This window comes from Sorex fumeus, unplaced genomic scaffold (assembly GCF_029834395.1).
Source record: "Sorex fumeus unplaced genomic scaffold, SorFum_2.1 ptg000051l, whole genome shotgun sequence".
Lineage (NCBI taxonomy): Eukaryota > Metazoa > Chordata > Mammalia > Eulipotyphla > Soricidae > Sorex > Sorex fumeus.
The window spans coordinates 31,900,935-31,914,216 of NW_026606108.1; the positions used below are offsets into that span (position 1 = coordinate 31,900,935).

The following is a 13,282-nucleotide window of genomic DNA, read 5'->3' on the forward strand; positions in this document are numbered from 1 at the left end:
ATGTGGAGCCATCTTCAAGATACCATGCAGCTGTATATGCTCCTGGCTTGCGTGCTCTGGAGCTTGGGAAGCCATTCTGCTCCAACAGAGATAGGCAGCGCATCTCCCTACGACAACCACACGGCAGTTTGTGCTGAGATTCAGAGAGAACTTTCAGCCGAAAACACTAAGTACAATGTAAGCCTGGGTCTTCAGCAAACATCACTTTGCTCTCAGTGGCCCTTTATGTCTCTGACTTACACTTCTGCTTCCAGGGTTCCTTCACAAAGCCCCAGAACACCACTGAGGTAAGGAGCAGTGACCCCTTGGGCACCCAGAGCAGAGATAATAATATGGGGCATTAGAATGAGAAATCTGGGTTCCAGGCAGCAGAGTCTGGGGAGGGAGCCTATAGCTCAGCCAACAAATAAATCAATGGCCAGGACTGGTTCCTCTGAGCTCCAGAGTTGCCTGTCCCTAGAAGAGCACTGCATAGCTTGCAGGTCTCCATGGGAGAATCCACACTGAGCTGCACTGGAAGCCTGGGTAGCATCTGGCCGGAATGAGTTGAGATGATGAGGCAGGGTGGGGGATACTGGGATGAGTCTGCTGCTTCTCTGTTATATAACCCACTTTCCCAGCGTCCCTGCCCCATTTCAGGAGCACTGCTACGGCCAGTTCACAAAGGATTTCATCGCCACCCTGGAGAAACTTATGAACTATAACCAGAAAGACATTCACATACAAAAGATTTATAAGAACATGAAAATACTAACTAGAATCTGCTCCAAACTAAAAGTAAGTTACCGTTTATGTTTAGAAGAACCCCTGATATCATTTCTCTGCCTCCACAGCCAGGGTACAGCAGGGCCAAGGACCCTCACTCACCATATGTGAGACCTTGGGTACTACTTTCTGATTCAAAGAAAGTCAACTCACTGCAGAGGCTGGGGTGAAGGGTGACAGGTTCAAGCCATTTGGGCTGTGGCTATCCCCAGGGTCAGTGTGCACACCAGATCAGAAGCAAGTCAAAGCAGGGCTGGTGATGGACTCAGCACAGGAGGCAAGGGCATTCCATCCAAGATGGCTCTGGTTTGCTCACTTCTGAACTATGGAGTTCCGTGGGAATTCACAATGCATGGAAGGCAATGGTGGTGGGAACATTACTAAGGACTTCCCGCTCTCTACTTCTTGCCCTATGTCTTTGAGTTCCCACCCCTCTCCTCCCTGTTCTGTTCTGGAAGCTCTGAGGCCTCCCCACACCCGGAGGGCAACCAGTGTCCTGTGCAGACAGTGAGGAGGGTCTATCCAGGGAACTGCCAAGAGAGGGGTTTACAGTTTAATTTTTTTCTAAGAAAATTTTCTTTCTAGCCAACAGAATCACCTAAGAACTGTATTACTGAAAGGAGTGATTTCTCAAAGTTCAAGAAGGCCTTACATGATGTTGTCATGTACATAGAAGGATGGACATCCTGTCAAAGGATGAGAGACAGCCTCTGGGACCCCATCCTCTCAGTCAAGCCCTGTGTATGTGGTTAGAACCACAGGAAATGGCACGGAAGGACCTTCCAAAACAACGCACAGGTGGGGTGGGATGCGAGTTTGCTGGCTCTGGGTCAGCAGATGAAGGCAAGGGTGGGGAAGGGAGGCAAAATGCCTGAGGAAACACTTCTGTAATTATTGCTGCAATAAAACCAGGGTGTTGAAATGGTGGAGAGAGAGAGAGAGATGTCATCAAATCTAGACTCCCTGGGGCCTTGATATACTAGGAGGGGTGTGGGGAGTGTGTGGAGTTGGTAGCCCCATATAACTCAGACTCCTGAGCTAGAGGGTGAGGAGGGGGTGTCCCCTGAGGAAAGTGAGTGGAAACCTCACATCACCTATCACTTGCTGCACCTTCAATGACGGTGGTGACACAGCAAGAGCTTCATTAACGTCTGTGCACTTATTACTATACCCTTCTTCCTGTGGCCTTCAGAACTTAAGTCCTCCCCAGCTTCCATTGGGGCCCATTCAAGGTTAAGACTTAAGGATTAAGGGCTGTAGCTTTTCCTCTGTTTCCTAGAGAACTAGTCTAACTTATGCCCGACATCCTCCACATGCCCCAGGGCCCAAGAATGGTACCACAGATGTGTCAGGTCCAGTAAACAACTCAGGAAAATGGGGAGTTTGTAGCTAATCACAGGACTGGGCACAGTGAGGGGAGGGATCTAGATCGGGGCAGTAGGGTTGACAGGGACTAGGACATATCTAATCCCTCTTTTCTTCTAGACCAACAAAGGCCTTGTCGTTTCAAAGTAGAGCCACTCACCAAGCCTCATAACTCCCTCCATGTCTAAGTGACATAACTGTTCTCTCCCCATTACCAAAACTCTCATTCCTCACCCTGTGAATAGGGTTTTTGTCTATGTTAAATCCTGTAGTTGATCAGGTCCTAATATGCTGCCATATTGGCTGCTAAACTCTGATTCCCTACCCTCAATTCTCACTTTAACTGACCTTTTCAACATTTTATTGAAGGTAACAGCAATCCAAACAGCTTCCAACAGTACAAAGCTTTCAGAACATGATTTTCTGAACCAAACCAGAATAAAGATCTATTGTTCTTGAGTCTAATGGGCTTTCTAGCAGTAACCACAATTTGGCCTGGGGCAGACCTGCAGAATGTCTGCAACATCTACTCATTATTAGACTTGCCTGGCTCTAAAGCCTCAGACTATTCCTGCCAGTACGCATGGACTGCTCACTCCTGTCCTTTGCCCTGGGAATTCTAGACCCCTCTCTACTCATTTCCCCCTGGAGATGTTACATCAGAATGCAGGCCAGCAGGTGTGACCAATTTAAGTTGCCAATTTATCCTAGAACATGGAGTGTGTCTCTCTCATTCAGGTTGAGATCTGGGGCTGAGAGCAATTTCAGCCCTGAGACAGCTCAGAGCATGGCTTCTAGAAGCCAGTAGATCCCTGTATTGGGTCGACCGCACAGATACCATGGGGTTCTCAAGGCCATTCCTCTCTGCAGAAGCAGCAGAACCAGCATGGCAGGGTGGGGACACTGGGGAGCATGGGCAGGAAAACCTACCACTTGGTTAAATCTCTTCTTAGCCTGAGGCAACACCTATAAATAGTTACTGGCTTGCATCTACATCCTGTTATCCCACTGCATGGTCAGAAGAACAGGGCATGCATAAGCCTGATTTGCCACTATCTTGATGTGTGACTTTGGACAAGTACTTCAGTCTCTTAGCCACAGTCCACAAAGTCAGGGTATAGTCTAGCCCCCAAGGTCAGACCACAGACTATAGCTTTTGTCAAGATAGAAACTCTCAGAGCTTCTGTTTCAATACTAGGGAACTTGAGATTGGTAAGAGATTTTCTGCTGTCTCTTCTAGTAAATAGCAATGTTGACATGATACAGGTTAGAAAGTGACTATACATATGGAATAACTACCCTCATTTACATTTACAGCCTTAAGTCCTGGTAAAGTTGACTAAACAGTCACCCATAAAGAGACAGAGCAGTGGGAGTCACTAGGATTCCCCACGTGTCCTTGTTTCCCTAAAAATCATGCTTAGATTTGGACTCTAATGCAAAGAAGTCTGGCAGGGACTGAAAGCAGATTTAAAGAAATCTCAGGATTTAAAGAAAATCTGGGGCTGGAGTGATAGCACAGTGGGTAGAGCATTTGTCTTGCACGCAGTCGACCTAGATTCGATTCCCAGCAACCCATATGGTCCCCCCGAGCACTGCCAGGAGTAATTCCTGAGTGCAAAGCCAGGAGCAACCCTTGATCATCGCTGGATGTGACCACCATCCCCCCGCCCCCCAACACCAAAAAAAAGCAAAAAGAAAAAACAAACGAAAAAAACCCAAATCTGATACAGGTTGGGGCTTTTTCCTGGGCACTTGGGCACAAAAGACACTACCGTGACAACCAACTGGTTGGGGCTGCGGTTGGCCCTGGACACCCCTTTGAGAAATTGGTCCAAAATATATCCTTCAGGGCCCGAGTGATAGTACAGCAGGTAAGGTGTTTACCTGGCACGCAACCAGCCTGGATTCAATACCTAGCACGAAATATAGTGCCCTGAGCCCCACCAGGAGTGATCCCTAGTGCAGAGCCAGGCGTAAGCCCTGAGCACGCTGGTTGTGACCCAAAATATAATAATAATAATAATAATTATTATAATAATAATACCAAGTTATATCCTCCAGAAGGAGAGAACTCTGGTCTTGAAGAGACATCCTTGATTCTGTTAGGCCCATTTCTAAACCAGAAGAGAGAACAAGGTTGCGTGGCCTAAGGAAATAAATTCACCAACACAGTATAAAACTTTCCAGGTCAGCAGACACAGTGCCCCACTTCTCAGGGGCCTCCTCAAGACCATCTCAACAATCTCATCTTCTGAATTCTGGGGTCCTACACACCTCCCAACCTTCAAATCAACAGCATTCAGGTTGGAAGCAGGTATCAAAGATATCTAAGAGTATAGCCTCTCCCTTTGCAAGGACTTAAAAACTGGAAGAGTGCCCATGGGAGCCACATGACACAACTGTCACATGCTTTAGTATGCCACTTCCTTAGACTCAGAATTCATATTAAGGGAGACAAAAGAGCAACACTTTCTCCACAGAACCAGAAAATGACAAATGTGAAGCTAAAATAGCAACATGGCAGAGTATCAGGGAAGATCCAGAATGGGCTCAAGGTTGAGATGATTCTGGATGAGCCAAAGGTTGGAAGAGAATGAGGATGATGAGTTGAATGGTGCAATGCAGGTAAACATCCACTTCGGTTTTCAACTCTGTGACAGGTGCAATGAAGCCACGACTGAATGGCAGGAAAAATGCTATATGCCATTATCAGTGGACATCATGCGGTTCCCATGCTTAGACAAAATTTGTATCTTCAATGTCCCCAGCTACATGAGTGTACTGGGTGGAGCCTGTGCTGCATTCACTGATTTCCAAAGATGGTTGTTAAGCCAAGATGCAGGCCATTAACTAAAAACGAGGGCAGCATTTCACCCTCCTCCTGAGATAGTATGGACCACATGAAGAATCTGGCAGGCTACCAAAAGTATTTTGCCCACAAGGCAGAGTCTGGCAAACTCCCCATGGTGTATTCAATATGCCAAAAACCAGTAACAATGAAGGGTCTCATTCTCCTGACCCCTGAAAGAGCCTCGAATGTGGCAATTTTTAAAATCTCGGGGCTAGGACGAAGGAGACGTTACTGGGGCCTGTTCGAGGCACTCGATGAACAGCAGGATGACAGTGATACAGTGATGGACCACAGAAGAGGTCCTGCTCTTTCCTTACAGGCAGACAATTCTTAAGTGGGCCTGGAAGTTGTGTGGTAGAGCCAAAAAATCTTTCACTGACCTCATTTATATAGAGCATGGAGTCACAGATGAGGAATACACATCTGGACTGTACCTGGATTGCCTTGTCTGGCAGGTTTGCCCCAGGAAACCAGGTGAGCTGTGCTCCTGAGCCTTTGCTGCTCTTGCTTCCTAACTGTCTGCACATGTATGTGCTTGGGAGTTCGGGTGGAGAGGAATGGAAGCAGAGCATAGGGACTTCATAGACCAGGCACATATGGTTGCTCTTCTTGTCACTTCTGAGTAAATTATTAGTCATTTTGGCACCAGGAGTTTCTACCCTACACCCTCCCATCTTTTTATAGACTTCACAAAAAAAAATTGGCAGGTGGGAGGGGTGCTGTCTCAGGGTCTCAGTTTTATCTGTGAGAGGGGTGTGGCAGAGTCAGAAAGGCCCTAGATAGGTTCACCTTGATGTACAGATGCATACATGGACACAGACCCCTTTTACTGCGAGACCTAGGACTGTGCTGGGAAACCTTTAGATGGAGGGTGCCCTGCTGCTGCTGTTTCTCTGAGCAAAATGCTGCTCCTGCATACACATCTGCAGAGCAGGACAAAGCAGGGTGAACCACCAAGACAGGAGCAGGGGATGAAGAAGGACTATTTCACCATGGTTAGTGGAAGGTCCCTGGTCCTCGGTTCCAGAAAGGCCTGTAGCTTACACACAAGAGGTTAGTTAAACAGAATCCTTAAGTCTGGTCCCTTTCCGGGCTCTCCAAAGGGCTGCTAGGCACACATTTTGCTCTCAAAAGTAGATGACCAATTTCTCTCCTGTGAGGGGACCCTCACAGTGAGCTAGAGCTCAGGAAAGATGCAGCTACATGAGTTATCGACACAGTTAGCTACACTGTGGTTTGAGATAAGGCCAGTGAAACAGTTTCATGTTGCTGCCACTGATGTTATCTCTGGCCCAAACCTACTCGTTGAACCCCTTACTTTTTCTCAAATTCAAGGAAAGATCAGCACAAATTCCCCAGGTTCCACCCTCAAAATAATATTTTGTCCTTCACCCAGTTATCTTCTGATACTCAGCTGTTCTTCTTGGAGCTGGGGGAAAGCCGTTTTAAAAATATTTTAGGACTGTTGAGATGGTTCAACAGGCTCTGCGTTACATGCTGGAACCCTGGGCTATGTGCCCAGCACCACATGGTCCCCCAAGAACCCACTGGATATATCCCAAAATACATTTAAAACTTTATTATCATTTTTATTGAGTTATTACATAGCAAAATGCACAACTCTTTTGTTGTTTCAGTCTTCCTAGCTGTGCTCAGGGCTTACTCTTGGATCTGTGCTTAGGGATCGTTCTCAGCAATGATCAGAGGATCATATGCGGTGCTAGAATTTGAATGGGGTCAGTTGTGTGCAAAGCCTTAACCTAAGCACCTTAAATCTCATACTATATCTCTCGCCTCAGAAATACACAAATATTTTAGTGGAAAAATTTTGATAAATCTTTAGATGTCTATCCTGATATAATCAGTTTCAGAATAAGACATGGAACATAGTCCAGCATTTCCAATTCTCCTTCTTATGCAGTATGTGCCCTCAGAGTACAGTCAATATTCCGACATCTATTACTATAAATCCATAAATTTGCCTCTTCTTGAGCATGACCATGGACTGCACTGTCTTTTATTTAATCTCTTCCATTCAACAATTGTATGCCTATACAATTCTTTCCAGTTGTTTCAGGTAACTGCTATTGCTTTTGTTTGTTTGGGGGATATACCCAATATTGCTCAGGGGTTACTCCTGGCTCTGAACTCAGGAATTACTCCTGGCAGTGCTCAGGGGACCATATGGAGTTGAACCCGAGTCAGCCACAAGCAAGTCAAATGCCCTACCCACTGTATTACTGCTCCAGCCTGCCCCTGCTGTTCTTTCCTTTTCAGTGCAGTATCACATTATGTATCATAACTTCCCATTCTATTGCTAATAGAGTAAGAACTATTTCTTCTTTTTGACAAATACTAATGATGCTACTATGACTATTCTTGTACTTATCTTTTGAAGAGTACATATATGTATTTCAATTGGAAAAATTAGATTGGTTTGGAATTACTGAGTCATAGCACATGTATTTAACATTAGTAGGTGGTACCAAATATTCTTCCAAGGAAAAGTCTTTCATAAACAGCACTGTTGTTTTTCCTGCTTTGAGTGGACACTGCATGCTCATCAGACACTGGTTGTCTCCTTTCCCCTCACAACACCTGAGGCTGCTTTCCAAATGTTATATCAAAAATCAAGTGTCGCCCAACTTGTCCACATCCTGACAAGTCAGTAAGCCTGGTTGAAGTTAGACTTTGCTCAAATGGCCATAAATTTTCCCTTAGGGTGCCTGCCTTGGGCAGTGGCAGTGAAGCAGTGAAGCAGTGAAAGCTGCTCACTGATAAGAGCAGGTACAGCCAACCCGCTGGGTTTCCACAACTATGGAAGCCTCCACATCCAGTATCTCCTTTGTGAAGAAGTAGGTCCAAAAGAGCCTAGTCTGACATGAAAGTGGACAGTGTTTTACCAGCACTTTGTGCAGTGTGTCCTTTGTCGTAACTCTGGCCTCACAGACTCTGGGAGGCCCCCAAGAAACTGAAGTGAACTGTTCTTACCTGTTCTTAGAGACTCAGCTCCAGAGAGTATTCTTGGCTCATCTTGGTGCCCATCCCTTCAACACTCTACCACCTGAAGCTTTCGGGTTTCTGCCCCCTTTTGTGTACTTCCCCTCCTTGTTCATAGTAATAATGATCCAACCCTGGATCTTACACGTGTAAGCCAAGTGCTCTAACACTGAGCCACATCCCTGGCCCTCCTGATCCCTTTCAAATCTTCCCACTTCTCTCAATCCTACAGCTTTGTCTTGACCTAGCCCACTTCTCCTACATAACCATCTCAAATGCCACAAGAACTCATTTCTACATAGACCTCTTCCACTTCTCTCCACCATATAGCCTGGGTGGATTCTTGTGCCCATTAATTTATTCAAACGAGTATTTATTGAATGCTTATTTGGAGTCCTAATATTGAGTATTAGGAACTCTTCTTGGCCCTGAAAGGAATCTAGCCCTCAAGATGCTTACATTCAGGGAATTTGCAGGCTCACATGAATTTCATTTGGTCTGACCTAATGAATTTTTGACCAAATGAATTTCATTTGGTCAAACCTAACCCTGCCACTCTAGCACCCAAGACTCCTGCAGAACCCCACACCTCACTGTTCACAGCCATCTGTCTCACACAACAGTTGTGGGCTGCAGGAATAAGAAATAGCTACAGTTCTCCTCTTATCCCCTAATCTCAGGGCTGGAATATACCCCAGCCAGTGGCTGTCCTCTCCCACCTCTCCTATCCTACAATCGGTAGAATAGTAGGAGATGGGCGTGTTCCCTACTGAGACGTCTCTCTCTCAGGTTTGCTGGCACTCTTTCTGAGCTTCCCAAGTATACTGTTTTATGTACTCAGTGGTATGGGGGTCTTCGCTCTGAGCTACTGAGATTCCCTGTATGGAGAGGCACACCCTAAACACAATGCATTGTGCCAGCAATAGCTGTATGTCAGGGTCTGAAGAAAGTGAGTCTTTTTTCACTTCAGAGAACATGTCCTGAATGTATAAGGTCAGGGATTTAATCTCTGACCCCACATGGGCTCTTGAGTACTAGAGGGAGTAGCCCGAATTTTTTCTTTAAAATTTTTTAAATGGGGGGCCCGAGCCAAAGTACAGCAGGGTAGGGTGCTTGTCTTGCACATGCTCAACCCGATTCAATCCTTGGCATTTCATATGGTTCCCTGAGCCCTCCCAGGAGTAATTCCTGAGTGTAGAGCCAGGAGGAACCCCTGAGTACTGCAGGTATCACTCAAAAAGTCAAAAACTTTTTAATGCAAGGTTTTATGCAAATCATAAAAGGTATGCTGACATGGAAAGGCTGCATGAGTTTTCAAAGTTGAGATAATACTCTGTGGGGCAGAGATCAAAACCACTCTATAATACACTGTTTTCAATACACAGCCAAGGGTCCTCTTACCCTTATCCTCATCAACAATGGCATGTGAGATGTGAGCCAAGGAGGGTGACCTTGGGCCACTCAGAAGGGGAGCTGGGAAAAAGTTGCCTGCTCCCTTTCCCACTTGACAGATTCGGGAACCATCTCAAAAGAAGCTCAAAAGAGGGAGGGAAGCCCAATTCTCTGGCATTGTGTCATACTTCCTTCTGCCCAGAGCCTGGGGAAACCCCACTGGGGCCTTGGCTCAAGCCTCTTCCGCCAGCAGGGCTAATCAAGGTGGGGCTATTTCATCTGCTAGGACCAGGGGCCAGGGAAATAGTAAGTCTTGCTGAAGTCACCGGTTCATTGGACTCTACGAATACTTAGCCCTTCTTTCCCCTCACACACAAAAAGCCCTCCTTTACTGACCCTTCAGCCTCCAGGCTTCTGCCTAAGGGGCACTCTCTGGATCAGCTACTGATGCCCTTCAGGTCTTCAACTGAAACAGAAACTCTAGCCCTCCCCAGCCAGGGCTGCAGCCAGGCAGCACCCAACCCAGATTTGCAGTAGATCTATGACTCATATAAAACCTCACACTCCCCACTGCTCCCCCCCAAAAAACCCAACCCCTAGAAATGCACTTCAACCTAGCAGAAATTAGGAGAAACTATCAAAGCCTCAGGTCATGCCCTGGGTCATAGTCAAACTAAAGATTGTCAGGGAGAGAGAAACACAGTTTTGGGTTCCAAAACAATCCAAAACACCAAAAAACCAAAACAAAACAAAACAAAAAAAAACCAGCAGAGGGTATAGGTTCCTTAGTGACCAGAAACCTCAGGCAGGGTATTTCCTATAGACACTGCCAATGCAAACATCCAGGAGTCATAGGCAGGCCGTGGGTTCCAACAGTGACAGACTGACACTGCTCAGGGCTCCTGGCAGTGACAAGTGGAAAGACATGAACAGTCCTTGCTACTGAGAGACGAGCTGGGACAGTGGTGGTGACAAAATGACATAGAGGCAGATAGGTTGAGACTCGTGGCAGATGGACAGATGCAGCTGATGACTGTGGTCAGGGAGAGAGATGTCATTTATGGGGAAAGGGACATAGCTCAAAGGGCTGATTGCATTATTTTGCATACCAGAGGCTGAGGTTTAATCCTTGGAACTGCATCCCCTAGCACTGCAAGGAATTACCTTTGAGCACCAAATGGGGAGTCCAAGCCAGTTGATTGATCGGTTGCCGTTTATTCCTTTCTCCCCACTCGCCTGCCCCAGTCACTCTGAGCCTCCCATCCTAGTCTCACACTGCCCCTCGTTCCTGTCTCCTCTGGACTCTCCCACTTATCTCTCCACACTCCATCTCAAAGCTTGGGTTTTCTTCCCCCCTCCCCCACTCTGGGCTGACACTGCACCCAGTCAGGTAGTCAAATCAACATAAGAAAGTCCTTCCTGAGGGCCCACCAAGTTCAAAGGAAACACCACCTAAAAGGTATTCCAAAGCCCTTCCTGACTGCCCCAGGCAAAATACCTCTTTAAGTGTTTTTCTCCTTCCCTCAGTCCAATAACTCTACCAATATCTCAATACTAGTTATTTTTGTATAGACACAGTAAGAGATAACATTGAGCCTTGTAGGGCAGCTTTCCTAGGAACATCTTGCCACAGAATCAGACTACAGCAGCGCTCAGGCCAGATTAATCATTCCTAACCCTAGCAGGGTCCGAATCTAATTATTACTTTTTGGATCATGATTGCATTTGTCCATGACTAAGCTCTTAACTTATAGTTAAGCATTATGGCGCTTTGGCCAGGCCCATCTCGATGCCAGGGTAGTACATAGCTTACCGCTTGCCCTGGTTCCAATCCAGTCTCTCATCAGGACCCTGCTTTTGGGGGCACTAGGAAGTAAAGGCAGCTGAGGCTTAGGTGAGAGTACAGATGCCCAAGAGGGAAATATCACTGAGAGTCACATCACAAAAGCATAGCATATACTATCTTCTTGTGTCCATACAAAAAGGACATTGCTCTGAATAAACATGCAAAGGACTTAGGGAGAAGAGAAAAACAATATTTACAAGTCAATAGAGCACAAAAAAGGTACACATAAACACAAAGGAATGGGAGCACTGTGATGGGAGCAGCCCAATATACCTAAACTACCTGAGGCTATGCAGGAAGGACAAAACAGTGTTATCCTACAGAGTATGACCCCAAATTTTTTTTTAAAAATTAAATATAAAAGCTCTTTCTCAAGCTCAGTCTCAGAAGATATTGGAGTCCCTCCCTAGTGGCACCGCAATCAGAAACTTTGAGGAACTGAGTGTCTCTGGGTTGTATCCTCACCTCGCTGTATCCCCAGCCTGTGCTTCCCTCATCAGTGTTTGGCTTGCTCTGATTAGGTGCTCACGTGGCCCTTTCTTTGGAGATCAAAGTGGATGCCCATGTCCGAGGTTACATGGGAGAAAAGATCAAACTGCGATGCACCTTCAAGTCAATGGCATCTGTTAGTGACAAGCTCACCATAGACTGGATGTACCACCCGCCCAGCAGCAGCCATACAGAATCAGCAAGTATTTTTTATTACCAGTCTTTCCAGTACCCAACCACAGCAGAAACGTTTCGGGACTGAATTTCCTGGGCTGGAGACCTGTACAAAGGGGACGCGTCTATAAGCATCAGCAATCCGACCTTCAAGGACAACAGAACGTTCAGCTGTGCCATAAAGAATCCCCCAGATGTGCACCATAATATTCCAGTGACGGAGCTGACAATCACAGAACGGGGCTTTGGCACCATGCTCTCCTCTGTGGCTCTTCTCTCCATCCTCGGCTTCATCCCCTCGGCAGTGGTGGTCGTCCTGCTGCTCCTGCCGATAGAAAGGGAAGTCTGCGGCGCTGAAGAAGAGAAGCAAGTCCAGCTACAAGAAGTCTTCAATCAAGGTTTCAAATGACATTGACCAGGAGGAGGAGCATGACTGCATGGCCCGACTCTGTGTTCGCTCTGTTGAGTACCTGGACTCAGATTACGAAGAGACCTACTGATCAACGCCTCCTTCCTGAGGAAGAGACCTCTGTTCCCGGGATTTGCACCCTGCCTGACGTCTCCAAGAAGTAGAGTGGGTCTGGCCCCAGCAGCGGCAGACCCCGGAGGTCACCAGCAAAGACTCACCCATGTATTTATTGAAGAAGTTTTCTTTTCATATTTATAAACACTTCTAAAGTGCTCAGAAGAGACACACCCGGACCCTTCTGGGTAACTAATATTTGACCTGAAGGGAGGAATCCTCCTCCCGACCCAAAGGATGCCACTTGTTTTGGCTTTGCCCTCGAATGCGTGCCACAATTTCTCTCTGTGATGCCAGCGAGGACCCTGCACAGGCCGCACTGCTGGTGCCAATGTTCTGTGTCTCTTTGTTACAAAGCGGAGCATTTATTGTTTCCTGATGTGCTACTGAACATGTTTGCTTGGGGAAAAGTATTCTTTGTCATGTGCCTCTTGCACACTAGTGGCCATGAATGAGCACGTGTGCCTCACACTGTGTACTCATGGGTCTGCGGGGAGCGCCCGGCATGCTTCCTTAGGCTCTGTAGGATTTGGCAGGCCAGTGGCTTGACTGGGTTTTAAAAGTGTTATGTATCATTAATGGACTATGAAGGAAAGGGAGGGGGGGATTCTTTCTGTCTCACTGGGTACAGTTTATTTTACTGTCTTCTGTTTGTCTGGTGTGTGGATCCTTCTTGACTTTTCAAATGACAGGCAAGAAAAACTCTCTGAAAGTTCCCAAGGGGCGAATAGTATATTTAAGCAAATGTTTGCAACAATGAGATCATTTTTGTGGCCCATCCTTCAGAAAGAAAGAAACTTTGAGGAACTTCTACGGCCACAGTGCTGCCTTCACCTCTCAGGAAGGAAGCAGGCTGTGCCCCTCGCTATTCCTA

At 46.6% G+C, this 13,282-nt stretch overlaps 1 pseudogene; it reads left to right on the forward strand.

The window, feature by feature from the left end:
* LOC130033061 (myelin protein zero-like protein 3) lies at positions 1 to 12,385 on the forward strand (annotated as a pseudogene).
* Positions 12,386 to 13,282: the final 897 nt, after the last annotated feature.